Raw genomic sequence first — 10598 nt, 5'->3', positions numbered from 1 at the left:
CCAAGGGAGCACCGCAGTGTTTTGTACGGAGTCTCTGATGAACAAGCTCAATTTGACAGGAAGAAAAGGAAATATACTTCTCCGGACGATGGGGCAGGAGAAGGTCGTGAGAAGCAACATGGTGTCTGGGCTCGAAGTTGCTGCGCTGGATGGAGAGGAGTTTCTGGAGCTGCCGAAGGCCTACACACAGGAATCCATGCCAGTGTACAAAGGAAATATTCCTACAAAAAGGGATATTAAAATATGGCCTCACCTGAAGCACATCCACTTACCACAAATTGACGCTGGTATAGAGCTCCTGATCGGGACAAATGTGCCAAGGGCCCTGGAGCCGCTGGAAGTGGTATGCAGTGTAAACGGAGGACCATTTGCAACTAGGACAATGCTGGGATGGACTGTCAATGGACCACTTGGAGCCGGCAGCAGAGAGACGGTTGCCTGCAGTCAGCCAGAATTAACTGTCAACAGAGTTTCAGTTGTGAATCTGGACGAGCTGTGGCAGCAGCAATTCAAAAACGATTTCCCAGAGAGCACCATGGATGAAATGCCCGCTCTGTCACGAGATGATCAAAAGTTCCTGGAAAAGGTGACAAACACAGTGAAACAAGTGGATGGCCATTATCAGATCAGCTTACCATTGAAGCAAGGGAACATCAAAATGCCTAATAATCGGAAAGTGGTTGTACAGCGCTTATTACAACTGAAGAGGAGGTTGCAAAAGGATCCAACCTTTTTCACTGAGTACAACACCTTTATTAACGACCTTGTGGCTAAAGGCTATGCAGAGATGGTGCCTGAAGAGGAGCTGGATTGTGGCAGTGGCAACGTATGGTACATCCCACACCACAGGGTTTATCATCCCACAAAAAAGAAGCTCAGAGTGGCGTGGATACTGAGAATTAAAAGGTGGCTTCTGTCTTGTGTGAAGAAGAGGAGACAATTACACCAGACGCTTACACAGTCGGTACTCACGAACGAGCAGCAGAAATCCTCTGAGGACAAGGAAATGGAAAGATTCAAAAGGACCACCAGTGCCCACATACTCTCGGTGGAGGATTTGGAGAAGGCTGAATTGGCCATTATAAGGTACTGCCAGCAAAGAACGTTTCCAGAGGAACTGGCAAGTCTGGAGAAAGGACAACCAGTAAAAGCTACAAGTCACCTTCGTAAGCTCTGCCCGCAGTTCCTGGATGGAGTCCTGAGAGTTGGAGGTCGTCTCAGCAAACTATCTATGCCTGTGGAGATGAAGCATCCAATTATACTTGCTAAAAGTCTCCATATAACAGAACTCTTACTACAGCATGTACATCGTCAAGTGGGGCATGCAGGCCGTAACCACATGCTATCAAAGCTGAGAGAGCGATACTGGGTAACAGGAGCCAGTACTGCAATAAGGAAGGTGCTGTCAAAATGTGTCACCTGTCGCCGCCTGAATGCTCTGCCAGTTCACCAGCAGATGGCGGACTTGCCTCATGAAAGAATTGTTCCTGATGAGCCACCCTTTACTCGTGTGGGTGTAGATTACTTCGGACCTTTTGAAGTAAAGAGCAGAAGGAGCATGGTGAAGAGGTATGGTGTCATTTTTACCTGCCTGGCCATCAGAGCCATACACATTGAAGTTGCTCCATCGCTAGACACTGACTCTTTTATAAATGCACTCAGGCGCTTTCTTGCACGAAGAGGCCAAGTTCGAGAGCTCCGTTCAGACAATGGCACCAACTTTATAGGAGCAGAGCGGGAGCTGAGAAGTGCTATGGAGCAATGGAATAAGGAGCAGATCAATCAAGTCTTGCTGCAGAGAGGAATAAAATGGAATTTTAATCCACCCACCGGCTCCCATCATGGAGGGGCATGGGAGCGGCTCATAAGATCAGTGCGCAAAGTTCTTAACTCCACCTTGAAAACTCAAAACCTGGATGAGGAAGGACTACAAACTTTGCTGTGTGAGGCTGAAGCAATCATCAATAGTAGGCCGATCACTAAAGCCTCTATGGATGTTAACGATCTGGAAGCATTAACTCCTAATCACCTGTTGCTTCTGAAGAACTCCCCATCACTGCCACCAGGAGTATTCCAACCCGCAGACATGTATGCGCACAGGAGATGGAAGCAGGTCCAATACATGTCGGACTTATTCTGGAAGAGATGGATTAAGGAGTATTTACCTCAGCTTCAGGAGCGCCAAAGATGGACAGGAACGAAGAGGAATCTCACAGAGGGAGATCTCGTCCTCATTATGGATAATACAGCTCCACGGAACTCATGGCTGGTTGGACGAGTTATACAAACCTTCCCAGACCGAAGAGGACTTGTTCGCCAGGTGAAGATCAAAACACGGACTAGCTGCCTGGATCGGCCCATCACCAAAGTCTGTTTGCTGCAGGAGGCTGAGGCAGATTAGGTGCAGATAGTGCTAGGCCTCAGTGTGGACTTGGACACTTTTTTGGGCACTTTGGATTACTTTTTTTGCTCTACTCGATTTTTGTGGATTACTTTTTTTTTGTGTGACTCTGACACAGACTATGAACTAGTTTTTGGTCATCTGGACGTGACTCTCTAACTCTTGACTTTATTATTCAGGAAGATTTCAAATCGGACTGTTATGGACATTTAGTGACTAGTTATTCGTGGTAATTATTCTTGCTTTCTCGCTTATGTCTCCTATGCTAGTCAAAGTGTTGTTGGTAATTATTGTGTAATAATTAAGGGGCTGGTTGTGTAGGAGCCATAATTGAAGTAAGGGCGCTGTCACTATGACTGGGTTGTGACGTGCGGGGTTCGAGGTCACGTGTTCACGGGCGGAGTTTTCTTAAGGCGCTCACCTCTGTTTTTTGTGAATGAAACCAGTAGTAGAGAGAGGGGGGCCGGGGTCGCCGTAGTTTTTGTTGACCGTTCGTTCGTTCGTTTGTTTAACACTTATTTCACCTGGACTACATGCAATACGTGCGCACTGTAACATCTGCTTTGTATGTTAACCAAAGACACTCTTTTAATTAAATGCAACTCAAACGCATTTGGTTGAACTCTGTGCTTCTGTGCTACCCAAGCAGCGCGTCATACAACTAGACCGAACCCAAGGTTTTTCCCTCTCCAGCGACAATAGGACTTTGAGTCGCTACAAGGGTTATTTCAGGCTTTTTGACATAGGGCCTAATTTCCTAGATATCCAGAGTGTTGTTGATTTCTGGAGCTGTTTTTTTTTTTTTAATTCATGCAGTCCTTATATTTGAATAGTTTAGTGGTGCTAGGCTGGTGTTAGGCTAGTGCATGTCTATGGTAACTAGTAGCCTGCATTAAAAACAGTCTGACCCAAGCACAGTGCACCTGAGGCAAATCACTCAACAACAGACTACACATATAGTCTGTGTTGACTGAATGATTTTTGAAATACGTATAACAATTTTACCTTTTTGAGCAGCATCAGCTTCCTGGTTGTAAGCTATGCAGCGGCAAAGTGATCTGCTAGTTACCGGATCTATAGCAGTTTGTTTACCTGCGGCCGGCATTACTTCACGTGGAATTCACAAAGGAGCTTTCTACAAATCAGATATGGCGACGTTAGGAGGACTACCCAATGATTTTCAAGAGGTTTTAAAGGCAGGCTACTAGTTACCATAGACATGCGCTAGCCTAGAACCACTAAACTCTTCAAATATATGGACTGCATGAATTAAAAAAATTAGAAAATCTCCGGAAATAAACAACACACTGGATAATTAGGAAATGAAGCCCCGTGTCAAAAATCCTGAAATATCCCTTTAAAAAGATTAGGTTCTTTGATTACCCACTGCAGTAACAGAATTTAATGTGTTGAGCTGGTCATTAGGAGCATGTTTTGTGCTAATGGCAACAGTATAGACCAAAATGTTACACAGTGTGGCTTTAAGGACCACCTGAGAAATATATGTTTCTATACTATATTTAGTTCAAAACAATAATGTAACAAAATGTACAGTAGGCCTATTGAAAATCCGATGGTGTGAGTGCGACCAATTAATCGATTAAAGAAATTGAACAGAATGTGCATCTTTATTGTCTACAAAAAAATCAGAAGATTGGAAGATATGCAAAGATACTATAACGAATATATCGCCCTGACAAGAACCTGATATAAAAATGGCAACATCAAGTGAAGAGAATTGATAATCAATATAAGAAATACTTGTAATATATTCAAACAAAAGTGATATTTTTGAACATTGTAGTTCATCTTCATGAGCAACACATTAATCTATAGTCAGACATTTCACATGTACATTTTTAGAGCATTTCTAACATGCATTGAATCAAGTGTCAAGAGTTAATTAGTACAACTTACATACATATTACAGAATTAGTCTGCACGTATTCAAACCCATGTTGTATTTCTTTTAGGCCTGTATGCTCTTATATGCACTTGTTTGTTTGTTTGTTTGTTTGACAATCTGCAGCTTTAATCAGCAACCTTTAAAAAGCATATCAGCCTCAACTTAACTTAAATTTGGGTATTGGAAAATTATTTTTTGTGTAAAATTATTAACACATTTTTGAAAAAAATAAAAAATAACGGACAGACAAATTAAATGACATCAGAAAGGCAATAATACCCATGGTGTGAAAACAGCAAGTCGAATCCAGGATTAGCAGAAATCTCTTGCTCACTTGCTCAAATTAAGTGTAATTCATATACAGCTTATACTGTGAGGCTTGTGGTAGCTTCAAGCTTTGGTAAAATACATAAAGACTTGAGGTAAAAAACAAATACATAAAGACTTGAGGTAAAAAACAGTGCACAAGAGGTCTTTTGAAAGCAATTGGGCAGGTTTATATTATAGAATAGTTTTAAGATGGACAGGTACAGTTAAATGTATTTCTTTTTTTTAAAGTGGTGACAACGGTTTGAAAGACAGATGCTAAATGTAACAGTGATGAGAGGAAGGTTGATTTATTTATTTCAAAAGAGTTTGACATAAAGCCATACACTCCAAAGCTCACAGTATACTGCGATACAAAGAGCAAGAAATGGTGACCTTGATATGTTAAGAGAGGCTGTGTTGAGGCTGTGTTCTTCTCATTCTGCAGACCTTGAACTAAACTAATGGAAAACACCGCGGTGCAGCCATGAAAGCACCTGAGAGGGCAGCTTCGTGACAGAATGGGTTCATCATAACTTTAATCACATTAATTATGCAGAAGAATTCATTGTGTGTTACTTCACCTCTGTGTTACCTTTGCTATAGAACATGTAGTACAGTGCAAAAGTTTAAAGAACGTGTAGATAAAAAACAAAACAAAGACCTATAGGGCAGGGCAAACAACAGACATCTTTTTGCTCATATTTTTTTGGTCATACTGAAGAATCTAAATTTTTTACTTGACATTTTAATATTAAAACACACTTTTTTGTTTTGAACAAATACGGTTCATGAAAGAGACAATACAAAATAAACCCAAGTTGAAAACAACGAAAGAATACTTTCCCCTCTGTGCCATTTTAAAACTAGTCTCCATCTTATTCCTCAACCTCCTCTCCAAATCCACAATATACCATATGAGCTAGCCAACAACTGCCACAGGATCGGTCGGCGGCCGCAGACTCATCCATTACAATTACAAAGCACAATGCTGCTGGTTGCGATTGACCCTAGATTGAATCACGATTCGATAAATGTTATTTTCTTTTGTGAAATTATCTAGTCATCACACGAAATATTGCCATGGAAACAATCGAGACTGCCACCAACAATTCATTTGTAATAGTTATGTAGACGACACGTGATTGGACATGGACATGGACTGAGCTTGCACCTCAGTGGAGTGGGTAGACAGGTGGAGTAGAAAGAAAAACATCAGGCAGCTCAGACTCACCTGAGTGGATGTGCAGTCACCCATATGTGCTGTCCATTCTCATAAAGTGATCATTTTGACAACATTATTACTGCACAACTGGCAACTCTGATTCCTACAGCTATAAATGCAACATGCTCATACAACTACAATACTGTTCTGTCTGTACGTGATTCTAAAGAACTGATCATTGTCTTTTCATTTTGATTTCTAAGACAAGGTTCTTCCTTGAGGCTTGAGACTTTAAAGCATTTATAGACATACAGATAGCCTGAGGCATCAACCGCTAAGTCTTCAGGGCCTGTCCACGGGAATAAGGTCACTAGGGGAAAGCAGGGAGGAGTCCTCAAACTACAAATTCCTGAGTATATATTTTTTTTTAAAGCAAGTCTCTAGCTCATTAGGAGTTATGATTTTTTTTTTAAACTAGACAACCAGCATACTCATTCCAGCCACTAGGTGGCAATTTTTTAATAAATTAAAAAGTTGATGTCCAGCAGAGGGAACTGACATAAAAAGAGATCATGACACAAACAACACATTATAGGCACGTGATAAATGAAGCTTACCACCACAGTACCACCACTTTGAGAAACTTGTGACCCAGGCTCGTAAAGCACAATACAAGTGTAAGCAGTTATTACTTTGGTCACATTACGCAATGATGTTTTATTTGAAAATGAAAATAAATGGAATACCTGTGGTATTTCAAATTAAAAGACTTGATTACTATTTTTGGAAAACACTACAGCTAAACAAATATGTGCCTGGAATCAAGTGTTGATCTTGCGGATATAGTAGTGGGGACGACTGTGCCAGGCGAGTAATCTCCACTTCACAATCAGTGATCACAGTCAGGAACAATAGCGTGGCCCCCAGAGAAAAAGGTTTGAGGACCCCTGCTCTAAATCATAAAGCTTTAATATTCAATAGAAACAGAATGATACCAATTTCAGTTATTGCAATGATTTCACCCAAAGTAGGCCACTATTCTGAAGGGTTGACACTTACATTTATCTATGACAGGATGAGCGCTTAAACATTTACAGGAAGCATAACAGATGGAGCAGACCTGTCAGTGCCTCCTAAAGATAAAAGGGGAAGAACAGTCTCTGGATTAAAAAGTTCTTTGTCTTCCTTATCTAGGTTTGCAAACAAAACAGAAGATCCACAATAAAAGATACCAGACCATCCACCACTTCTTCAATCACTCCTAAAGAGTTAAGGACTTCATATTTACCAGGTGACATGTCTTCTGTGTAACCCAACCCAACCCTTCCCACAAAATTTGACCCAACACTTCCCAGTTAGCCATTTTAGATACCTGTTTAGTTTTTATATTATGAAGATTCATCATGGAAATAGTGATAAATAAAAGTCAAATTCTGAAAGTCAAGTAACCAGGATCTCTCAGTTTAGTGCTCTCCCCTTCCCATTTAGTGGTTTAAAGGTTAAGAAATATATATATAGAAGTGACAAGTTCCCATATTTTATTTCCATGTGCTTACAGAGATTAGTACTTCCATAATTTCTGATGTACACCTTTAGATTGTGGTCCAAATAATGCAGCACGTCATTTGAAATGGTAATGTATTAAGCATTCTCACAAGAACAGTGTGGAGAAACAGAAAACAGGCCAACTTCAACTCTGCAAAGACAATACTGGATTAAAATTGCTTGGTGAAGGACCGATTTTCTTCATTGTCAAACGGCTAAGGGCCGGACCCTCCAATTCTAGGCCAAAGTGAAGGATCACTTTACAAATGCCAGTGTTGTTTATCGTATATTGCCTGAAAAGGTGTACTGCTAAGACATTTGAAAGGATTTGACAGTATTTTAACTGTACTTTAACAGACATTTGATCTCTGATTTTTGTAATAATTCTCAAAAGGGCCGGAGGTTCTATGATGAACCTACATTTTATTATGTTATTACGTTGTTTTTCAAATAGATGGCTAAATCTCCCATAAGACGACAACCAAGCATTGAAATGTATGGATGGGCAAGTATTTATGGTAAATATTAAACAACATCTGAACAAAGATATGGACATCATGCACTGATCCATGGTGAAAGACACACGGTTATAAAGCCATGCTTCAGTGCACAGACACTAAAGACAGGCTGTAATTAGATGGTGCAGAGGAATAGCACCTGGGTCGCACTGACACACCAGCATGGAGCTACTGAGAGAGTGACAGACACAAAGCAAAGTCTGACACAGCAGTATACAGCGGTGAAATCTGCACATCTTCGCAACTCACGTGCTATAAATCATGCATGTCGACAACTATGATACGCTTACACGAGCCACAACAGCTGCTGTTAGTTATAGAGATGCAAAAGTATACACATGCAACTGAGAAGGAAACCTGAACCAGATTAGCAAAACTGCGTGATAACCCAGGTATTGTGATCCAAAGTAAGTGTATCTTTCTGTTTGTGAATGTACAAGATGGCAACAGGAAGGGCATGCATTTGCAATTGTAACGTAAAAACTCTAAAACAAGACTCTGTTTTAATTCATGATTTATTTGGAATGCGCCGCTGCATGGGATGCGAGTCATTAGTGGAACTTGCCCATCTCAGCATTATGAGTTCTGATCAAAATTGAACTTACAATAATATCAACAATGTAAAATATGACCACGATCTACAATGTATAAAAACCATACTGCAGAGATTAAATGTGGCGCACCTCTGAACCATGAGATTCTAAACACCACAAAACACAGGCTCACATTGAGAGGGTTGGCAAGGCCTGCACTTTCACTGTATTTACTCACTCTCACAACTGGAATGTGGCGGGCACACAGCGCTCTCGGGGATCCACATCAGTTTCTGGGTCAGCTGAAGGGCTGTTCCAACGATACATGAAGACTTTAACATGCTCAAGGATGCTCTGCTATTTAGTTGATTTAAGAAAGGTTGACCTTCATGCCATGGAAGCAAAAGCATTTAGCAAAAGTAAAAGCAGGCTGTGAGCCGTTTAGCAACTCAACAAGTCAAGAGTTTCAGTGATGATAGAAATAAGGGCGCTGTCCCAGCCGTTATGGACCTGAAACAAAAGCATTAATATTTATTTTATAACAATGCATGGGATACTTGTTTAGACGACCATTCACTAAAACCATGTATTTGAAAATTGTGAAAAACAATTAACTTGGCTCAGATTTTTTCCCGCATGCCACAGTATCAACTCAGAGGAAGGTATCGGCGGTGGCGAAGGTTCCTTCTCACCCGCCTAATCCAGTCTGACGATCTGGCACCTTTTTATCGCACCCTCCCTGCCTACCTGCTGTTTTAATTAACTCGATTCCACAGGGAGCAATTAAGGCAGACAACACACACATCTTGGTGAAAACTGCAAATGCGTCTGACCTTAAAATGTAGACCACAGTTGATGCACCTACATCAACATGTCAGGTGCTTTATGTGCACTCCTAAACCTCAAGGACAAATGGACAACCTGCACAGCTTTGAAGTTCTTGCAACTTTATCCTTTCATGTGGTAAAATGAGTTTGTGTTGGGGGGGAGGAAATGGTTAATTAAGATGGACAGATAGCTGAATGTGCACCCACCAACAATTTAAATACCCTCCCTATTCCCCCCGAGGGAGAGTGGGGAGAGTGTAAGACAGGGGTGTCAAACTCAAATACACAGTGGGCCAAAATGTAAAACTTGAACAAAGTCGCGGGCCACCATTGAACAAATGAACCTTTTAATATGGACCCAAACAAGATTTTCTTTAACATTGAATATGGAACAAGCAACACTTATTACTATACAATATATAACTTAATAGTCCAGATATGCAAAATCTGAAAAAAAAAAAAAAGTATAATACCGGTGGGCCAGCTCGAGTAGTCATTTGTATAATGTATAATTACATTGCGGCCCAAATTTGAGTTTGACACCTATGGTGTAAGAAATGGAAGCTGCACCAAGAAACGGTGTAAACAAATGGAAGAGAGATGACACTGTCAGGGAAGAAAATATTGGAAGAAAAAAAGTGCTAAGGTTTCACTTGTGAAGGTGAGAGGACACCAGAGAGCAGGCTGTGTCACACAAATAGACACCAAGGTCTAGGGCAGGAGACAAGTGAAGAAGCGGGTGAGAAATGGCACCTATCACACTCCTAAACACACTCCAAGATCTACTGTATCTCTTTCCTGTAATGGGATTCTCTGGCTCAGGATGCGGCGCTTTAAGACAAAAGACTGCGGCACAATGTGTAGTGCAAGACAAGGCAGAAAACTTTTGACTCTAGCATCACGCTGGTGATTCTTTTAATGAAACCATCGCCAACTTCACAACTTTTAGTGACAGACTAAAAGATGGCAAAATCTTCGAGTCCAAATCGAATTGGGAAGTAGAGATCAACATGAAAATGAAAGATAGTGTAAGAAACAATGTAGTGTAGACCCAACAAGGAAAAAAGTCAGGTCCTTTATAAGAAAACCCAATAGTAGCCACTAGTAACCAATTCAATTTAAATACACTTTAAGCAACTAGTTAGTGCCAGGCAATACAGCCAACTAATGGAGGATTCTTGTTCAGGGAGATCCTTGTTCATCACAACAAATAGCAGCTCTGGTCTGTTACTTCGAATATATATACTTCTTCACACATGTTTAGAGACACAGAGCATCAATAGCCTACATCACAGCCACAATTCTCAGTACCAGGAAGCTGTTGTGTTGTCAAATCTAATTCATCTCAGTGACTTACTATGAGTAGATACATGACAGCTTGGGAAAAACTACAACTG

Source organism: Gobius niger, assembly GCF_951799975.1.
Source record: "Gobius niger genome assembly, chromosome: 14".
Lineage (NCBI taxonomy): Eukaryota > Metazoa > Chordata > Actinopteri > Gobiiformes > Gobiidae > Gobius > Gobius niger.
The sequence above is the reverse complement of the archived record's forward strand: the minus strand, read 5'-3'. Positions refer to the sequence as shown.